Source organism: Mobula hypostoma, chromosome 2 (genome assembly GCF_963921235.1).
Source record: "Mobula hypostoma chromosome 2, sMobHyp1.1, whole genome shotgun sequence".
In the NCBI taxonomy this organism is placed as follows: Eukaryota; Metazoa; Chordata; class Chondrichthyes; order Myliobatiformes; family Myliobatidae; genus Mobula; species Mobula hypostoma.
The window spans coordinates 188,201,601-188,223,896 of NC_086098.1; positions in this window are offsets into that span (position 1 = coordinate 188,201,601).

A 22,296-nucleotide genomic window follows, 5' to 3' on the forward strand; every position below is an offset into this window, starting at 1 on the left:
TCAATTTGAGTCAGAATGCTGTTGTTGCTCACTTCTATTCCTTGCTTGATTTGTTTTGATCCTCTTTTTCTCTTTCTCTGTGTGCACTGGGGGGAGGGAGGTTGGCCTTACTTTTTAAAATTGGTTTCTTTCAGGTTCCTTGCTTTGCAACTGCCTTTTAAACAAACAAATCTCAAGGTTGTATAAATTATATATTCTTTGATAATAAATGCACTTTGAATTGTTGAATCTGCAACCAGGTAACCGTTGAATCTTATTCATTATTGTTAAAAGTGTACTTAGGCATCCATCCGGGTAATGCTAGAATAGTTGTCTGTGCCTTTAAGTGGAGACGGTGATGTCATTACGCATGTGCAGGATAGTGGGGAGACCATTTTTGTTTTCTGCGGAAGAAGCTGGTGAGGCTTTGGGATTAAGTTCCTCCCAGAGATACTGGGCATGGTGAGGAAAGGTGAGTATTAATTGACGATATCAATGTGAATTTGTTTATGCTGGTTGGTGAATCGAGAATATCGGTAACTTGACATGTTTTACATGTGGATGCTTTGGATTTTCACAAGTGAAGGCATCAGCGCTGGACAGCGTGGCTTGTGCAAAGTTCCATGCCGGCCAAGTAGGTCAGTCTTCCTGTAATTTAACTACCAGGCGACATCTTGTAAAAGTTGTGCCAAAGTGTACCTTTTGTCTAACTTTATTGTATCATGACTGATTGTGACTGTAACAGCGTAATGTGACTGTTTAGCCTCTGTTTAGTTGTTTGGAAGTTCAGCATGTGTGTACTAAAAAGTAGTAGATGTTTTAGAAGAGATGTATTCCCTTACATTTTCGCTGCTATGTACAAGGTACAGGGTTGGTGGGATTCTAATGTTGTTTGTATTGTGTTCCTTCAGATTTGCCAGTATTATTTCTGTATTAGTTTCGTTTTAGTTTTGTGCAGTTTGCTTTATGTATTTTTATACTGCATACGCAATTTGTCAATATACAAGGCACAAGGGTGTGGATAGAAAGTTAAACCAAGATTGTAACGACAGGAACTGGTTGTAAATTCATTTGTTTTGTTTTGAGACCCTCTTCCGGCAATAAAACATCTAAAATAGATAAAGGGATTAAAACCCAAAAAAGTATTTGTTGTCTTGAGTGTGTACTTTTCCCCAGGCTACTAAATTTGGTACCAGGAGTGGGGTTAATTCCAAGCCAGTTTAGAGGGTCTCTGATTATTGTATGCAGTATAATATACAATACCTAATATGGTAGTGGTGAAGACCAGGACCGGGACCACTGTTCCCATTGGGCGGAAGGAGAGAGCGCCTGTTCCCTTGTGGAGAGCACCTGTTGCCGTGTGGAGAACGCGGAGAGCCCAGGAATGGGCTGGGACGTGATCAACTGACATCAGGACACAGTATGGAGACGTGGATCCAGGGAATTGCGGGCCGTGAAGCCTTCACGTTTGCAGCAAAGGATGGCAGCAACTCCTTCTGCAGACATGTAGTGAAAACTTTAAAGACTTGAGCTTTTACTACGTTACACTCAGAGGACACACCAGTTGAACTTGATTTGAATGAACAAATTAGGGAATTGTATAATAGATATGATGAAGCCATGGCAACCATAGATAAATTAAGCAAAAGGTCCTATGTATATATTCCAACAAGGGAAAGACACATTGTTCCATTTAAGGGAGATGTTGAGAAAGATGGGAGGTCTGTTGGTGACTTTAGACAATAGACAATAGGTGCAGGAGTAGGCCATTTGGCCCTTCGAGCCAGCACCGCCATGCACTGTGATCATGGCTGATCATCCACAATCAGTATCCAGTTCCTGCCTTATCCCCATAACCTTTGATTCCACTATCTTTAAGAGCTCTATCCATCTCTTTCTTGAAAGCATCCAGAGACTTGGCCTCCACAGCCTTCTGGGGCAGAGCATTCCATACATCCACCACTCTATGGGTGAAAAAGTTTTTCCTCAACTCCGTTCTAAATGGCCTACCCCTTATTCTTAAACTGTGGCCTCTGGTTCTAGACTCACCCATCAGCGGGAGCATGCTTCCTGCCTCCAGCGTGTCCAATCCCTTAATAATCTTATATGTTTCAATAAGATCCCCTCCTGGTCTTCTAAATTCCAGAGTATACAAGCCCAGTCGCTCCAATCTTTTGACATATGACAGTCCCGCCATCCCGGGAATTAACTTTGTGAACCTACGCTGCACTCCCTCAATAGCAAGAATGTCCTTCCTCAAATTTGGAGACCAAAACTGCACACAGTACTCCAGGTGTGGTCTCACCAGGGCCCTGTACAGCTGCAGAAGGACCTCTTTGCTCTTATACTCAATTCCCCTTATAATGAAGGCCAGCATGCCATTAGCTTTCTTCACAGCCTGCTGTACTTGCATGCTTGCTTTCAGTGACTGATGTACAAGAACACCTAGATCTCGTTGTACTTCCCCTTTTCCTAACTTGACTCATTTAGGTAATAATTTGCCTTCCTGTTCTTACCACCAAAGTGGATAACCTCACATTTATTCACATTAAACTGCATCTGCCATGCATCTGCCCACTCACCCAGCCTGTCCAAGTCACCCTGCATTCTCATAACATCCTCCTCATATTTCACACTGCCAACCAGCTTTGTGTCATCGGCAAATTTGCTCATGTTACTTTTAATTCCCTCATCTAAATCATTAATATATATTGTAAACAGCTGTGGTCCCAGCACTGAACCCTGCGCTACCCCACTGGTTACTGCCTGCCATTCTGAAAGGGACCCATTAATCGCTACTCTTTGTTTTCTGTCAGCCAGCCAATTTTCAGTCCTTTCAGTACTCTGCCCCCAATACCATGTGCCCTAATTTTGCCCACTAATCTCCTATGTGGGACTTTATCAAAGGCTTTCTGAAAGTCCTGGTACACTACATCCACTGGCTCTCCCTTGTCCATTTTAATAGTTACATCCTCAAAAAATTCCAGAAGATTAGTCAAGCATGATTTCCCCTTCGTAAGTCCATGCTGGCTCAGACTGATTCTGTTACTGCTATCCAGATGTGTCGTAATTTCATCTTTTATAATTGACTCCAGCATCTTTCCCACCACTGACGTCAGGCTAACTGGTCTATAATTCCCGGTTTTCTCTCTTCCTCCCTTCTTGAAGAGAGGGACAACATCAACCACCCTCCAATCCACAGGAACTGATCCTGAATCTATAGAACATTGGAAAATGATTACCAATGCGTCCACGATTTCTAAAGCCACCTCCTTAAGTACCCTGGGATGCAGACCATCAGGTCCCGGGGACATATCAGCCTTCAGACCCAACAGTCTATCCAACACCATTTCCTGCCTACTATAAATTTCCTTCAGTTCATCCATTACCTTAGGTCCTTTGGCCACTATTATATCTGGGAGATTGTTTGCATCTTCCCTAGTGAAGACAGATCCAAAGTACCTGTTCAACTCGTCTGCCATTTCCTTGTTCCCCATAATAAATTCACCAGTTTCTGTCTTCAAGGGCCCAATTTTGGTCTTAACTATTTTTTCCCTTTTCACGTACCTAAAGAAGTTTTTACTATCCTCCTTTATATTCTTGGCTAGTTTACCCTCGTACCTCATTTTTTCTCTGCGTATTGCCTTTTTAGTTACCTTCTGTTGCTCTTTAAAAGTTTCCCAATCCTCCGGCTTCCCACTCGTCTTTGCTATGTTATACTTCTTCTCTTTTATTTTTATACTGTCCATTACTTCCCTTGTCAGCCATGCCCTCCCCTTACTACGCTTAGGATCTTTCTTCCTCTTTGGAACAAACTGATCCTCCACCTTCTGCATTATTTCCAGAAACACTTGCCATTGCTGTTTCACTGTCATCCCTGCTAGGGTATTGTTCCATTGAACTTTGGCCAGCTCCTCCCTCATAGCACCATGTTTCCCTTTGTTCAACTGTAATACTGACACTTCCAAGTTTCCCTTCTCCCTCTCAAATTGTAGATTAAAACTTATCATATTATGGTCACTACCTCCTAATGGCTCCTTTACCTTGAGGTCCCTGATCAAATCCAGTTCATTGCACAACACTAAATATAGAATTGCGTTCTCTCTGGTAGGCTCCAGTACAAGCTGTTCTAAGAATCCATCTCGGAGGGACTCCACAAACTCCCTTTCTTGGGGTCCAGTACCAACCTGATTCCTCCAGTCTACCTGCATGTTGAAATCCCCCATAACAACTGTAGTATTACCTTTGCAACATGCCAACTTTAACTTTTGATTCAACTCACACCCTACATCCAAACTACTGTTTGGGGGCCTGTAGTTAACTCCCATTAGGGTCTTTCTACCCTTAGAATTTCTCAGTTCTATCCATACTGACACTACGTCTCCTGATTCTATGTCCCCCCTTGCAAGGGACTGAATATCATTCCTCACCAACAGAGCCACCCCACCCCCTTGGCCCATCAGTCTATCCTTTCGATAGGACGTATGCCCTTGAATATTCATTTCCCAGGCCCTGTCCACTTGAAGCCATGTCTCTGTTATTCCCATAACATCATACTTGCCAATTTCCAACTGTGCCTCAAACTCATCCACTTTATTTCTTATACTCCGTGCATTCATATACAATACTTTTAATTCATTACACCCCTCATCTCCCATATCAATTCCTATTTCACTTGGCCATACTGTACGATCCCTTCTTGAGCTTTCTGCTCTGTTGATTCTGCTGTCTTCCTTAACTTTTCTTATTCTCACTTTCCCTTTATCTCCATCCTTATGTTTCCAGTTCGTCCCCTCCCCCCCCCCCCCACAACCTAGTTTAAACACACCCGTGTTGCAGAGGCAACCCTGCCTGCCAGAATGCTGGTGCCCCGTTTATTAAGGTGCAACCCGTCCCTTTTGTACAATTCATCCTTACCCCGAAACATACCCCAGTGGTCCAAGAATGTAAATCCTTGCTTCCTGCACCAGTTCCTCAGCCACACATTCAGATCCATTATCTCTCTGTTCTTTCCCACTCCAGCACGGGAAACTAGAAGCAAACCGGAGATAACCACCCTGGAAGTCCTGCTTTTCAGCCTTCTTCCGCGTTCTCTGAAGTCACTGAATGTCTTTCCTCTTCTTCCCCACGTCATTTCTGCCGACATGCACCACCACTTCCGGATGTTCACCTTCACTCTTGAGGATTCCTTGCAATCGGTCCGTGACATCCTGGATCCTGGCACCAGGGAGGCAACACTCCATCCTTAAATCTCGCCTGTTGCCACAGAAACCCCTTTCTGTACCTTTCACTATGGAGTCCCCTACTACCACGGCTCTGCCTGACGTCTGTCTCCTCGGCTTTGCTTTAGCACCAATTGTTGACTTGCAGACCTGACCGCCTCTCAGGCTGGCATCATCTTCTGTCCCGACAGCTTCCAAGAGGGTGAACCTGTTTATGAGAAGCACATCCCCTGGGGGTTTCCTGTACTTCAAGCATCCTTTCCTTGCTCATCATCGTCCTCCTACTCTCTTCCGGTATCCTCGGTGTAACGACCTCACTGTAGGTCCTGTCCAGAAAACTCTCGTTTTCCCGGATGATCCTAAGGTCTTTCAGTTGCCTGTCCAGTGCTGCAACACGGTCCTTCAGAAGCTGAAACTGGACACATTTTCCACAGGTGTAGGAGCCAGAGGCACTATCAGTGTCCCTGACCTCCCACATCATGCACGCAGCACACTGAATCAGCCTAGCGGTCATCTCTTCCACCACTTCTCACCCTCTCCGCCTAGTGGTCATCTCTTCACCATTTCTCACCCTCTCCAACTGTGGCATAGTCTCCTCTCTCAGCCTCCTCGCTGAAGACTCTCAAGGGGTCCTCACTTGGAGTGAAGCTCGTCCTCAGCCTTTGCTCGCTGAAGCCTCTCGAGCCAAAGCCTTCCTATTCTGTCTCTCGCTGCTCCGTCGCCTGCTACAACGTCGCCTGCTCCATCATACTGCGCTCTTTTAAATACTCCCGCTGACTCATGGACTGACTTGCACGCGCTTACGCAGTCCTGTCCTGCACTTTATTGGAGAGGTACAAGGTGCACGTCATACTAGAAATCAGTATGACTTGTTGTTATGTCCCTGCTCAGGGGTGCAGCCTTAGAGGAAGCACATATGCACAGTAATGCTGAGGAAGACTGGGCTGATGACTTGTTCACCTATCTCAGGGAAGCTTTTCGAGACAAGCGTAGTGCACCCCAGCTGTTGCATAGTTTCTACAGTCGCAAACAGCGTGAGGGTGAAGATATAAGAGAGTTTTCACATGCCCTAGCCCAAGCTCTTAACTTGCTACTGAAGCACTCCCCTGATGCCGTGACAAATAAGAGGGTGGTGCTAAGAGATCAATTTATAGAGGGGATCAGGGATCCTTCCCTCAGAAGGGAGCTCCACAGATTCGTGCGGGACCACCCTGAGTCCTCAATGATAGAAGTGCAAGAGGAGGCTCGTCTGTGGCCTGGGAAATACAAAGTCTGAAAAGTCAAAGTGTAGCAGTAGCCAGGCACAGTGCCTGATTCTTAAAGCTCGAGAATCTGAGTCTGTCACACTAGATGATGTCCTCAAAGTAGTCGCAGAGCAGGGCAAAGTCCTTTGCGAATTGACTCAAGTAGTGAACGATCTCACTGTACAGAGGGATTTTACATGTGCTACTAGCAGTAGACGTAAGTTACAGCCTAGGTTCACAGAAGATGGGCAAGCAGTATGTTTCAAGTGTGAGGTGGGAGGACATTTGGCCAAGAATTGCCCACGGAAGCGGGGTGCAAGGGAAGTGGAGCCTGCATCCTCCCGCCCTCAAGAGGTTGGGAGTCGGGCAATTTGGCAGAACCTCATAGATACGGATAATGTACAGCTATTCCGTGACCAGTTGCTGTAACGCGCCATAGGAACATGTCCAGTTGTTGAGCTTGAAATATCAGGTATCGCTGTCCGTTGTCTGTTGGACACAGGTAGTCAAGTAAGCACCCTGACCGAGCAGTTCTTTCGAGAACACTGGAATGGAGAAGACGAGGATATGTTGTCCACTGCTGGCTGGCTTAGGCTAACAGCTGCAAATGGTCTTAATATGCAAACCTTGGGTATCTAGAGCTAGAGGTTCAAGCAATGGGCATGAAGATACCAAATTCTGGCTTTCTAGTAATCAGGGATCCTGTTAGCTCCGAACCACCTATCCCATGTACTGTAGGCATGAACATTATCAGCCAGTGTAGGCAACTTGTCTACGCACGGTTTGACACAACCCTAGAAGGGAAGCTGGATTCTGATTGGAGAGATGTTTTCCAGAAAGTGCAGATGCACACTACTGAAAAGAAAGCAGTAGTCCGAATATTGGGAAAAGATACTGAGCACATACCTGCTGGATCTGTAGTCACCACTGCAGCTAGCAAGACCACTGGCGATGTTGGTAATGACCATAAAATGTTACTTGAGACACTTAACTCCCCTTTACCAGGAGGTATCATAGTCAATCCTACGCTCATTGACTCTGGTAATCGTATAGTGCCAGTACAGATTTTAAACCTCTCTCGAGAGGATGTATGGCTCACACCTAGGACCCAGCTGGGTATCCTGTCAAAGGTAGAGTGCGTGGATAGTGATCCACAATGTACAGTAAGATTTCAGCAGATCTCAGCTGGCATTGATCACGTGACAGTGGGTGTAAAGGAGGAGTGTAGTAATCACATGTTAAAGTCAATTCTAGACAAGCTCGACATGGGGGGTAGTGAAGGACAACAAGCTCACCTAAGAGCTTTACTGGTTCAGTACCTGGATATCTTTGCAGTTGAAGGGGAGGACCTTGGGTACACTGACAAGGTCAAGCATGAAATTCAGTTAATTGATGACGAGCCTGTTTCACAGCTATACCATCGCGTTCTGCCGAACCAGTACAATGAAGTGAAAGAGCACATCTCAAAGTTTTTGAAGAAGGGTGTGATTCAGGAGAGCAATAGTGCATATGCCTCACCTGTGGTGTTGGTCCAGAAGGCTGATGGTAGCATAAGACTGAGTGTAGATTATCGGACACTGAATCTTAAGACCAGAAAGGACGCGTTCCCGCTCCCGCTTATTGATGAGAGTTTTGATGCCCTGCGGGGAGCGCAATTTTTCTCGACAATAGACCTCGCGATTGGTTAACACCAAGTGATGGTAGAGGAGTGTGGTAGGCACAATACTGCTTTTTTGACCCTATTTGGTCTGTATGAATACCTTCGCACGCCGTTTGGGGTCTGCAATGGACTGGCGACTTTTCAAAGGCTCATGCAGGCAACCATGAATGGCTTAGTCTTCCAAATCATGCTTGTGTACTTGGATGATATTGTGGTGTATTCACAGACTTTCCAGGAACACTTGGAGAGGCTCGACACTGTGCTTAAGTGCCTCATGAAGATTGGTCTGAAGGTAAAATTGGAGAAATGTCATTTTCTGCAGTCAGAGGTCAAGTTCTTAGGACACCAGATATCAGCCAAGGGGATAGACACTGACCCTGAGGAGGTCTCAGCTGTTTAGCAGTGGCCAGTACCATCTACAGTTAAGGACTTAAGATTGTTTCTTGGCTTTTGCAGTTATTTTCGACGATTCATTCAGGGATTCTCAAAGATTGCAGGTCCACTGCATGATGTAGTGAATTTGTGTACTAATGTAGGGAGTCCAAGTAGAACATAGAACATAGAACATAGAATAGTATAGCACAGTACAGGCCCTTTGGCCCACAATGTTGTGCCGACCCTCAAACCCTGCCTCCCATATAACCCCCCACCTTAAATTCCTCCATATACCTGTCTAGTAGTCTCTTAAATTTCACTAGTGTATTTGCCTCCACCACTGACTCAGGCAGTGCATTCCACGCACCAACCACTCTCTGAGTAAAAAACCTTCCTCTAATATCCCCCTTGAATTTCCCACCCCTTACCTTAAAGCCATGTCCTCCTGTATTGAGCAGTGGTGTCCTGGGGAAGAGGCGCTGGCTGTCCACTCTATCAAACCGGCTATTAGAACAGTCTTGGATGGAAGAATGTCATACTACCTTTGACTTGCTCAAAGAGAAACTGACCAGTTCCCCCATCCTTGGCTTTGCCGATTTCTCCCAGCCCATTATAGTGGAAACCGATGCCAGGAATCATGGGCTAGGAATTGTGTTATACCAACAGCAGGGAGAGGAAAAGAGGGTTATTGCATAGGCAAGGCGGCGATTGAGGAATGCCGAAAAGAATGTTCGGAATTATAGCAGCATGAAATTGGAGCTGCTTGCGCTTAAGTGGGCTATAGTAGAGAAGTTTCGTGGATACTTGTTGGGTTCCAAATTCACTGTAATCACTGACAATAACCCCCTATCCCACTTGAAAGCTGCCAAGTTGGGAGCAGTGGAGCAGAGATGGATCTCACAGCTATCAGTGTTTGACTTCGATGTCCAGTATCGTCCGGGTCAGAGCAATACCGTGGCTGATGCACTCTCTTGGCAGCCATTTGCAGGGGAGCCTGAGCCTGTCTCAGAGCATGTGGAGTTTGATGGGTCTGTGGCGATCTGTAGATTGATTAATCGCGGCATTGCTCTTGACCCGGCACTGGTACCACTGGTCTTAACAGCTGTAGGGTTAAGCAAATTCAAGCTTGGGAAGCTGGTACTAGTGATGTCAGTGGTCCGATGCAAGGGAACACTCCAACCCTCCCAGGTTATTCTAATAGAGGCTTGCATACTTTTCAGCAGCAAGACCCTGTGTTAACTGTTCGAAGAGACTTATGGGATCAAAAAAGAAAGCTGAGTGGCTAGGAAAGTAAAACTCTGCCTAAACCTAAAATTGCGAGCATTTCAACAGGACAATGCATGATTTGTTGTGTACGTTGCCTCCTGAAAAGAAGCGCAGATGGCCAGAACATCTACCCGAGTTGGTGTATGCAAATAATACAACACCTCACGCAACCACCAGGTATCCACCTTACCCTCTGTTGTTTGGGGTGGATCCTTACTTGCCCATGGATGCTCTGCAGGGGCAAGGACAGACTGTGGACCGAAAACGTGACTGGCTAGCTGTACACCAGAGCCAACTGAGGGATGCACATGCCAGAGCAAAAGAATACTCTGAACAGAAAGCGGCAGAACGCATTGCCTGGCAGGAGGACAAAGTGTACTGTCCCAAAGTTGATGTGGATGCGCTGGTTTACTTGAGGAGCAGACCATTTGGCCGTAATAAGATCCAGGATGCTTGGAACTCAACCGTCTACAGGGTGGTAGAAGTACCGGGCAACACCTACACGGTGGAACCTTGGGAGGGTGGGCCTAGCAAGAGGGTGAACAGGGTAGACATCAGCAAACAACAGGAATTCTGCAGATGCTGGAAATTCAAGCAACACACATCAAAGTTGCTGGTGAACGCAGCAGGCCAGGCAGCATCTCTAGGAAGAGGTACAGTCGACGTTTCAGGCCGAGACCCTTCGTCAGGACTAACGAAGGGTCTCGGTCTGAAACGTCGACTGTACCTCTTCCTAGAGATGCTGCCTGGCCTGCTGCGTTCACCAGCAACTTTCATGAGGGTAGACATCAGGCCCTGTAAGAACTATCCCAATCAGTTACTCGAAGGGGACTGCGAACTCCAGTAACTCAGGCCAGCTCACCCCTGGGGCATGAATCAGATTCTGAGGATTCAGAGAATGGTGTGATAGTGGTAGAAGATATGTCAGAACAGGGTGTACAGAGTCTTGACCCTAGCCTAGACAGCATATCTTCTGAAAATATGACACCTTCTGGAACTGAGACTGGGGAGCCGACCACTGCTAGTGCAGGGGCAGAGGTCGGTAGCCCTCCTGTGGCAGCACCCCACAGGAGTAAACGAGTAAATGCTGGACAGCACCCTAACCCACATCGCGAACCAAGGTAGTCCTTGATGAGGTTTCCATCAGTCCAGCAGCAATGTCTGAGATCCTGGCTAGTCTCAGTTCAGTTCTCTATAGAGAAGCAGTTAAGGAGGTTAAAAGTACCCTTGTAGTGAGCGAGTAATCGAGGACAATTACTTGAATGCAGAGGAGAATATAACTGGGTGACCGTTGAATCTTATTCATTACCGTTAAAAGTGTACTTGGGTGTCCATCCGGGTAATGCTAGAATAGTTGTCTGTGCCTTTAAGTGGAGACGGTGATGTCACTACGCAAATATGGGATAGTGGGGAGACCGTTTTTGTTTTCTGCAGAAGAAGCTGGTGAGGCTTTGGGATTAAGTTCCTCCCAGAGATACTGGGCACGTTGAGGAAAGGTGAGTGTTAATTGACAATATCCATGTGAATTCATTCATGCTTGTTGTCGAATCGAGAATATCGGTAATTTGACATGTTTTACATGTGGATGCTTTAGATTTTCACGAGTGAAGGCATCGGCGCTGGACAGCGTGGCTTGTGCAAAGTTCCTTACTGGCCAAGTAGGTCAGTTTTCCTGGAATTTAACTACCAGGCAATATCTTGAAAAGTTGTGCCAAAGTGTACCTTTTGTCTAACTTTATTGTATCATGACTGATTGTGAATGTAACAGCGTAACGTGAATGTTTAGCCTCTGTTTGGAAGTTCAGCACTCTGATGAGACAAGGTCTCCAATACCGAGGTCCTCTCTCGAGCCGGAATGTCAGCAGTTTCAACCTTGGTGATGTCAGCCTAACTGCATTGGGCAGGACATGTTGTCAGAGTGTCTGAGCGAAGAATGCCCAAGGACATCTTGTATGGCCAACTGTCCAGTGGTTCCCAAAAACGAGGAGGCCAGCGACTATGGTACAAGGTGTTCTGCACAGGAAAGCTGACATTGCTCCCATCACTATGGGAGGATCTGGCTCAAGATTGCTCACAGTGGAGGGACGCCATCAGAAAAGGTGTGGACTCTGCTGAGAACAAGCTCAACGAGGCAACAGGGGAAAGGCACAGGAAGCACCACAACAGAGCTTCTGCCCCTGCTGCCCCTCCAGGCCTCACCTGCCAAGTACGTGGCAAGCAGTGTCTGTCAAGGATCGGCCTGTACAGTCACTCTAGGACGCACATATCAAACACCACTAACTGACTGAAAGGAACCATCATCATCCTATGGGATGGATAGCCAGAGAGAGAGAAAGAGAGACTAAAAGGTAGTAGACGTCTTAGATGAGATGTATTCGCTTATATTTTCTCTGTTATGTATAAGGTACAGGGTTGGTGGAATTCTAATGTTGTTTGTATTGTGTTCCTTCAGAATTGCCACTACCATGTTAGTTCTGTATTAGTTCTGTATTAGTTTTGTGTGTTTTGCTTTATGTATTTTTATACTGCATGCTCAATTCGTCAATACACAAGGGTGTGGATCGAAAGTTAAACTGAAATTGCAACGGCAAGAACTGGTTGTAAATTCATTCATTTTGTTTTGAGACCCTCTTCCGGCACTAAAACATCTAAAACAGATAAAGGAATTAAAACCCGAAAAAATATTTGTTGTCCTGAGTGTGTACTTTTCCCCAGGCTACAAAAAATCTAATAGAATGCTTACTGGACTTGGCTTCCAATTGCTCTAGTTATCAATTGCAGTGCTGGCCATGACTTACTCAAATTATTTTGTTCAATTGAAGACTACTGCAGGAAACATATTGTCCATTGGTAACGCGAACAAAACTTTGTACACCGAAGACGTAAAAAGCAGGACTGGCATGTATTCATACTGAGTTAATTGGCCAATGCTAATTTCACATTTTAGAAGCTTTTGGATTCCTTGAGGGAATACAATAATCGATTCATTTTACAATCTGGAGCACACACTAAAGCAAACGGCGAGATAAATCAGGTGGAAAAGCATACAAGTTTTACAGGAGAAGAAATTTGTTTAGGAATGATCATCCTGTCAGCAATTCTAGTCGCACAGTCTGTAACATTAAGAGATCAGATTAAGTTCCGCAAGCTTGGCAAAACCATACACAAATTCACTGACCACTGGGCTTACGAAAACTGCAGTGGAACTTCTTACTCTATTTTCAGCAGTATTTCTCACTTTCTCATACTGAGGCCAGCACTATTTATTAGGTAAGAGGCCAACAACTTATCTGCTTCACGATCCATATCATGCCTGCAAGGGAGAAACAGACAACGAGAGCTTGCTTACTCTCTTTCATTAGAGACAGACTCTAAGAGCAACTTGACTACTTTATTGGAATGCCATTATCATTTATCAGTGTTCGTTATTTGTTTATCTTTATAATGCCATTATGAACTTGCATCTTGCAGCTTATTGTCTACCAGCATTGTACTTTCTCTATAACTGTTCCATTCTGTATTCTGTTACTATTTTACCTGTACAACCTCAATGCACTGTGTAATGATTTCATTTGTATCAACAATATACAAAACAAGCTTTTCACTGTACCTCGGCACATGTAGCAATATAAACCAATTCCAATGAAACAAGCAAGGTTTCAGACTGGAGGTGAAAGTGAAAATGAACAATATCACCCACAATTTAAAAAAATTGTGTGTAATACAATAACTTCTATCTCCTGAGTGTCCTCGCTAATGTTAGCGAAAAGCTAATGCTCCAGTAAAGAGCATGAAGACATTCTGCTTCAGGGCTCCCAACACATGCCAGAACAGATGTGGAAAAATTTGCTCACATACAGCCTTGGTTTTTCATCTATTAAAGCAAAGAAAATAATAGGTTAAGAGAGTGCAGTCTCTCAATATGTATTAGCTGGAAGCATCCAAGTGAAAAATCACCCCGACAGTGCAATGACGTCTGAATTCAGATCTATTACTGCTCAAACCTTCATTTCCTACCCTGCCTTCCAATGCCAAGAGCATTGAATTGAATTGAATTAAATTGACTTTATTTCTTACATCCTTCATATACATGAGGAGTAAAAATCTTTACATTATGTCTCCATCTAAGTGTGCAATGTGCAATATATAATAAATAGTATGTGCAATAAGACAGTCAATATAACATAGAAATACAATTGTATCAGCATGAATTAATCAGTCTGTTGGCCTGGTGGAAGAAGCTGTCCAGGAGCCTGTTGGTTTTGTTCTGGCTTTTATGCTGTGGTACTGTTTCCCGGATGGTTGCAGCTGAGACAGTTTATGGTTGGGATGACTCGGGTCCCCAATGATCCCTTTTTACGCACTTGTCTTTGTAAATGTCCTGAATAGTGCGATGTTCACATCTACAGATGTGCTGGACTGTCTGCACCCCTCTCTGCAGAGCCCTGCGATTGAGGGAAGTGTAGTTCCCATACCAGGCAGTGATGCAGCCAGTCAGGATGCTCTCAAATGAGGAGAGAGTGGCAGTGCTTTACATCATAATCCGATTTCCCCATGTTTACAATTAAAATTTGAATCTCTTTGGGGCAAGTTAGACAAGATGATTCCTTCTAAAGGACCACAACCTTGTCCTGGTTTGGAGGCTTGTATGTCTCAATGACCTGGAGAGTTATGCTGGCTGGAGTCAGGGCTTTATGCTTTGGCTCTTGATAGGGTCACCCATGCCAAACAGGTCAAAGGGCGGAAGCCAGACTAAGAGTGGTCCACCTGTCTTCCAGGTTCAGGGATTCAGCTCAGGGCTAACAACCCTAATTGGTCAAGCAAAATGGTTACAGAAACAGCAATGAAGAATCCTTCTCCATTGGAAGGCAATTGAATTCCTGAGTCTCCATCCAGTACTTGCATGACTGATAGTAGTGAAAACTGAGAGGAAGCTACTGCCATCATGAAGGAAGCCCTGAACACCACCAGAGATGGAGGACCTTCATTGCTGCCCTAAACGCCAGCAGCATAACAGGTAGTAAGAAAGTAAGCAAAGTTAATTCTTAAAATGTCTCTAATCTTGATCCACCAAACTGAAGCTATATTATGCACTGGTTAGTCAACATCATTTTGATTTATTGAAACATAAGGGAGATATCCAAGATATGAAGATGGGCTGAAGGTATGCTTGACAGTATAAATGACTTTTCATTAAGTCAATGCCAGCTCACAGAGCAATCTTTTCAGTCCCATTCCACACTTACCTACAGTGATCTATTTTCTCTCTCGTGCTAATGACCTTCTCAAGTTTTCTAACATCAGCAGAGGTACTTTCTACAAGTCAATTAATTTACCAAATGAGACATCTTTGGGAAGTTAGGGAAAAACAAAACTAGCACCTAAGAGAATCCCACACAATCACAGGGAGTACACACAAACTCCACACAGATAAGATTATGAGAACATTCAGTCCTCTTTTATTGTCATTTAGAAATGCAAACATGCATTAAGAAGTGATACAATGTTTCTCCGGAGTGATATCACAGAAAACAGGACAAACCAAAGACTAACACTGACAGACCACATAATTATAACATATAGTTACAGCAGTGCAAAGCAATACCATAATCTGATGAAGAACAAACCATGGGCACGGTAAATAAAGTCTCAAAATCCCCGAGTCGATCGACTCCCAAGTCCCCGATAGCAGGCGGCAAAAGGGAGAAACTCCCTGCCATAAACCTCCAGGCACCGTCAACTTACCGATGCATTGGAAGCAGCCGACCACAGCCGACACTGAGTCCGTCCGTCTGAAAACTTTGAGCCTCCAACCAGCCCTCCGATACAGCCTCCCAAGTGCCATCCTCTGCTGAGCGCCTTCGACCTCACCCTGGCTGCTGAAACAAGCAAAGCCGAGGATTTCGGAGCCTTCTGCTCCGGAGATTCCGTTTACCACATAGTAGCAGCGGCAGTGAAGTGGGCATTTCAGAAGTTTTCCAGATGTTCCTCCGTACTCTCACGTCTGTCTCCATCAAATCATAATTGTGTACGGTCCCCTACTTGACAGATAACAGACATTCATCACCGCAGAGGCCGTGCGCGCTGCCGTCGCACCGCCATCTTCTCCTGATAACAGCAGAGATAATGATCAAGCCCAGATACGTGCAGGTGGTTGTCCATAAGCACTACCTGTTATGTATTCCATGATGTAGCAACAGACAAATTTTGGAGAAAAGTTATAAAACAAGTGGATGATCTCACATTTTTCCACTTTATATACCCACTGTCAAGCTCTCACCCACTTGCTTAGACTTCCTGTAACTTGTTAAAGTGTCTATACATTATCCTTTATAGTCACAATCTATATGGTTTAGTATTGTCATCAAGCTTGGAAATATGACACTTCGACACCTCTGTCAACTTGTCAACATTGATTATGAATAGATGGAACCTTATTGAATATTTCTGAAAATTAAAACACACCACAACCACTTGTTCCCCCCTTTTACATTCTACTAGGCACGTCCTCAAAGAACTGCAACAGCTTGGTGAAATTGGATTCTCCTGTGGTGACCCACTTTCCAGTGCACTCGAACCGGCTCACAAAACGGTGTGTGCCGGCAGAGAGGCCGGCCCCAAAAAGAGCACCAGGCCATCTTCACCAGCAGGGGGAAAGACCTGCGTGCGGGAAGGGTCTGCAAATATACATTCCCCACAGCAGTCCCGCCCAGGGAGGGCGGGAATGGGAAGGCTTTAAAGGAGGCCGCGAAGTTTGAATAAACCTCTTTTTTCGCAACTACAACTCACCGACTATGTGTTGTTATTCTAGCGCTGTGTGTAGCACACCGCTACATTTGGTGACCCCGACGGCCCAAACGATATTTGGACCAGAGATGACCGACGCTGCATCTGTTCGTGCAGTTTCGTTAAAACTGCCAAGCTTCTGGACGCTGCGACCTCGCCTATGCAGAACAAGCAGAAGCCCAATTCCATATTCGGCAGATAACCTGGGATTCCACTCGTTACTACTACGTGGTGAGCTCCTTCGACCAGGAGACAGCTGCACAAGTTGAGGAGTTTATACAACCACCCCCGGAGGACGGCAAATACACAGCATTCAAAGCCCTGCTTATAAGGACTTTCGGACTCTCACGGCGCAAACGAGCTGCTCACTTACTGCACCCGGATGGTTTGGGAGACAGGCCGCCGTCAGCATTAATGAACGAAATGCTGGCCCTGGCTGAAGGACACAAACCCTGCCTCATGTTTGAGCGGGCGTTCCTAGAGCAACTGCCCAAGGACATATGCCTGCTGCTGTCCGACGCAGATTTCAGCAACCCCCAGGAGGTGGCAGCCCAGGCAGATGTGCTGTGGAATGCCAGGAAAGAGAGAAGGGCGTCCGTCGCACAGATCACCAAGCCGCGTGCCCAATGACAGACCAGACCAGGCCCGGCAGCAGAGCCTACAAAACCCGGCGACGGGAGTGAAGAGCCCAACGAACAATGGTGCTTCTACCACCAGCGGTGGGGCACAGAGGCCCGCCGCTGCAGACCGCCCTGCAAATTCCCGGGAAACGCCAGGGCCAGCCGCCGCTGATGGCTACGGCGGCTGGCCATCAGGACAGCCTCCTGTACGTCTGGGACAAGCAGTCGGGACGCCGCTTTTTGGTCGACACCGGAGCAGAGATCAGCGTTTTACCTCCAACGAGTTACTACACCTGCAACAGAGAACCGGGACCCACCCTGAGGGCCGCAAATGGCAGCACAATACGGACCTATGGCACCCGCACGGTGCGGCTACAGTTCAGCTCCAGCCGATTCACGTGGGACTTCACACTGGCCGCCGTGGCCCAGCCACTCCTGGGGGCGGATTTTCTACGAGCCCACAGCCTGCTGGTCGACCTGCAAGGGAAGTGATTAGTCCACGCCAAGACTTTTCAAACGTTCTCCCTGGGTGAAGACAAGTTGCCAGCCCCACACCTGGACTCCATCACGCTGTCCGACGATGAATTCACCAGGGTCCTGGCGGATTTCCCATCAGATCTGACACCACAGTTCACGGCAACCATGCCCAGACACGGAGTACAGCACCATATCCCGACCCAGGGACCACCCCTCCACGCCCATGCTCGAAGGCTTCCCCCGGACAAGCTCCGACTGGCGAAGGAGGAGTTCAAGAAGATGGAGGAATTGGGGATCATACGATGGTCCGACAGCCCATGGGCCTCCCCCCTGCACATAGTACCCAAGGCAACGGTGGGGGGGGGTGCTGGAGACCATGCGGCGAAAATGCCAGACCGCTACCCTATACCGCACATTCAAGACTTTGCAGCAAACCTACATGGCGCAAGGATCTTTTCCAAGGTAGATCTCATCCGGGGATACCATCAAATCCCGGTACATCCGGACGACATCCCCAAAACAGCACTCATCACCCCGTTCGGCCTTTTCAAATTCCTCCGAATGCCGTTCGGCCTAAAGAATGCCACACAGACATTCCAGCGACTAATGGACGTGGTGGGACGCGACCTGGACTTTGCATTCATCTATTTGGACGACATCCTCATAGCCAGCAGTAGTCGGCAGGAGCATCTGTCCCACCTCCACCAGCTCTACACCCAACTGAACGAATTCAGCCTTACAATTGACCCGGCTAAATGCCAATTCAGAATCGAAATCATCAACTTCCTGGGCCACAGGATTACTAAAGACGGGGCAACCCCTCTGCCCGCCAAGGTAGATGTGGTCCGTCACTTCCCCCGACCCAACAGGATCAAAGGCTTGCAGGAATTCGTGAGTATGGTGAATTTCTACCACCGTTTCCTCCCCTCAGCAGCCCGAATCATGCGCCCCCTGTTCACCCTGATGTCGGGTAAGGGCAAGGACATTACCTGGGACGAGGAGGCCGCAGCTGCTTTCGTTAAAATCAAAGAAGCCTTGGCAAACGCCGTGATGCTAGTGCACCCCAGAACGGACGTTCCTACTGTCCTCACGGTGGACACATCCAACACAGCGGTCGGTGGAGTGCTGAAACAACTCATTGAGGGTCGCTGGCAACCCCTGGCGTTCTTCAGCAAACACCTATGACCACCCAAACTCAAATACAGTGCTTTCGACCAGGAGCTTTTGGCACTATACCTGGCAATCCGGTATTTCAGGTACTTCTTAGAAGGCAGGCACTTCACCGTGTTCACGGACCACAAACCGCTTACCTTTGTGTTCACTCAGGTGTTGATCCCTGGTCGTCCCATCAGCAGCGACATCTATCCTACATCTCTGAATACACGACGGACATCCGGCATGTCTCTGGAAAGGACAACGTCATGGTGGACGCACTATCCAGACCTACCATACAGGCCCTGTCTCAGGGTGTGGACTATGCAGCGCTGGCAGAGGCACAGCAGGCAGACGATGAGATCCCTAGTTACAAAACTGCGGTCTCCGGTTTGCAGCTCCAAGACCTCCCCGTAGGCCCAGGTGAGAGGACCCTACTATGTGACGTAGCTACCGGCCAACCCCGCCCCGTCGTCCCAGCAGCCTGGCGCCGGCGGGTTTTCGAATCCATTCACAACTTATCGCACCCCTCCCTCAGGACAACCATCCGGCCGGTCTCCAACAGATTCGTGTGGCATGGACTGCGTAAACAGGTCAGTGAATGGGCCAAAACGTGTATGCAGTGCCAAACGGCCAAGGTGCAGCGGCACGCCAAAGCCCCGCCGCAGCGGTTCGAACCCACCCGCTGGAGGTTCGACCACATTCATATGGATATCGTGGGGCCCCTGCCAGTGTCACGAGGAGCGCGGTACCTCCTAACTACTGTAGACCGGTTCACCAGATGGCCAGAGGCAGTCTCGCTCACCGATACCACCTCCGAATCCTGTGCCCGAGCACTGATCGCAAACTGGGTAGCCCGCTTTGGGGTACCGGCCCACATTACCTCCGACAGGGGCGCCCAGTTCACCTCCAGCCTGTGGTCAGCTATGGCTAGCCTTTTAGGATCGCAGCTACACCACACAACTGCCTACCACCCACAGTCGAATGGACTAGTGGAGCGTTTCCACCGTCACCTGAAGTCAGCTGTCATGGCCCGCCTGGAAGGGCTTAACTGGGTGGACGAACTTCCCTGGGTCCTGCTCGGAATCCGCACAGCACCCAAGGAGGATCTGCACACCTCGTCGGCCGAGTTGGTGTACAGCGCACCCCTGGTCGTCCCAGGAGAGTTCATACCAGCCCCAAGGGGGCAAGAGGAAGAACCCACAGCAGTCCTGGACAGACTACGTGAGAGGCTTGGTAACCTGGCCCCCATACGCACTTCACAGCACGGACAGAGCCCGACCTGCGAACCCAAAGACCTGCAGAACTGTAAGTTTCTTTTTGTACGACGGGGTGGACACTGGGCACCGCTACAGCAGCCCTACGAGGGGCCGTTTAAGGTGATCAGGAACAACGGGTCCACGTTCGTGCTGGACACGGGGGGGAGAGAGAAGGTTTTCACAGTGGACCGACTCAAACTGGCCCATGTGGACTTGGCGCAGCCAGTCCGGGCTCAGGCACCGCGGCGCAGGGGCAGACCTCCCAAACAGAGGCCGATCCAGACTGTAGACATTGGGGGATGTATCGCCGGTTCTGCGGGGGGGGGGGGGGTTATGTGGTGACCCACTTTCCAGTGCACGCGAACCAGCTCACAAAACGGTGCGCGCCAGCAGAGAGGCTGGCCCCAAAAAGGGCGCCAGCAGGGGGAAAAATCCACGCGCGGGAAGCGTCTGCGAATATGCATTCCCCATAGCAGTCCCGCCCGGGGAGGGCAGGAATGGGAAGGCTTTAAAGGAGGCCGCGAATTTTGAATAAACCTCTTTTTTCGCAACTACAACTCAACGACTACGTGTCATTATTCTAGTGCTGTGTGTAGCACACCGCCACACTCCTTTCATCTTGGTTCTATTCAGTTATATTATTAACTTCAAATTAGTCACAACCTTCATTCAGCCATCTCCTTATAATAACATATCCCTACCTCAGCCCATGAACAGGAGCTCAGCAGTAAAGTCAGGTACTGAAGCATATCAGATACTCTGGGTATTTCCATCTTAAAAGTGAACCATTCTTGTGGAAATCAAAATGCAAACCATTATCATATTTTCTGGGATTGCCCCGTTATCAAAGACTATTGGAGTGGGATACACAATCCCCTACAAGACATATTTCCTACAATGACACAGCAAGGAAGAGTGAGGAGGTCCTGGAGAGTGAGTATAGAGAGCTTGGTAGGAAGTTGAAAAGCAGGACCTCGAGGGTGGTAATCTCAGGATTGCTACCTGTGCTACATGCCAGTGAGGGTAGGAATAGGATGCTCTGGAGGATGAACAAGTGGCTGAGGAACTGGTGTAGGGGGCAGGGTTTCAGATTTCACGATCATTGGGACCTCTTCTGGGGCAGGTGGACATGTACAAGAGAGACGGGTTACACTTGAACTACAAGGGGACCAATATCCTTTCAGGGAGGTTTGTTAGTGCTACTGGGGAGGCTTTAAACTAGATTTGCAGGGGGATGGGAACCAGAGTGCCAGAACTGACAGTGGGGCTGGGGTGAAAATAAATGACGTTAAAAGTTCAAGCAAAGCCGCAAATAGAAATGTTGTGAGTGGTGGTAAAAATCTTCTGAGGTGTATACATTTCAATGCTAGGAGTATTGCGGGGAAGGCAGACGAGTTGAGGGCGTGGATTGACACGTGGAATTATGAAGTTGTAGCAATTAGTGAAACTTGGCTACAGGAGGGACAGGACTGGCAGCTTAATACTCCAGGGTTCCGATGTTTCAGATGTGATAGAGCGGGAGGAATGAAAGGTGGGGGAGTAGCATTGCTTGTCAGGGAAAATGTTACAGCAGTGCTCAGGCAGGACAGATTAGAGGGCTTGTCTACTGAGTCCTTATGGGTGGAGCTGAGAAACAGGAAAAGTATGGCCACATTAGTGGGGTTGTATTATAGACCACCCAATAGTCAGCGAGAATTGGAGGAGCAAATCTGCAGAGAGATAGCAGGCAACTGCAGGAAACATAAGGTTGTGGTGGTAGGGGATTTTAATTTTCGACATATTGATTGGGACTCCCATACTGTTAGGGGTTTAGATGGGTTAGAGTTTGTAAAATGTGTTCAGGAAAGTTTTCTAAATCAATATATAGAGGTACCAACTAGAGGGGATGCAATATTAGATCTACTATTAGGAAACAAGTTAGGACAAGTGACGGAAGTGTGTGTAGGGGAGCACTTTGGTTCCAGTGATCATAACACCATTAGTTTCAACTTGATCATGGATAAAGATAGATCTTGTCCTAGGGTTGAGGTTCTAAACTGGAAGAAGGCCAAATTTGAAGAAATGAGGATCTAAAAGGTGTGGATTGGGACAGGTTGTTCTCTGGCAAGGATGTGATCGGTAAGCAGGAAGTCTTCAAAGGAGAGATTTTGAGAGTGCAGAGCTTGTATGTTCCTGTCAGGATTAAGGCAAAGTGAATAGGAATAAGGAACCTTGGTTCTCAAGGGATAATGCAACTCTGATAAAGAGGAAGAGAGA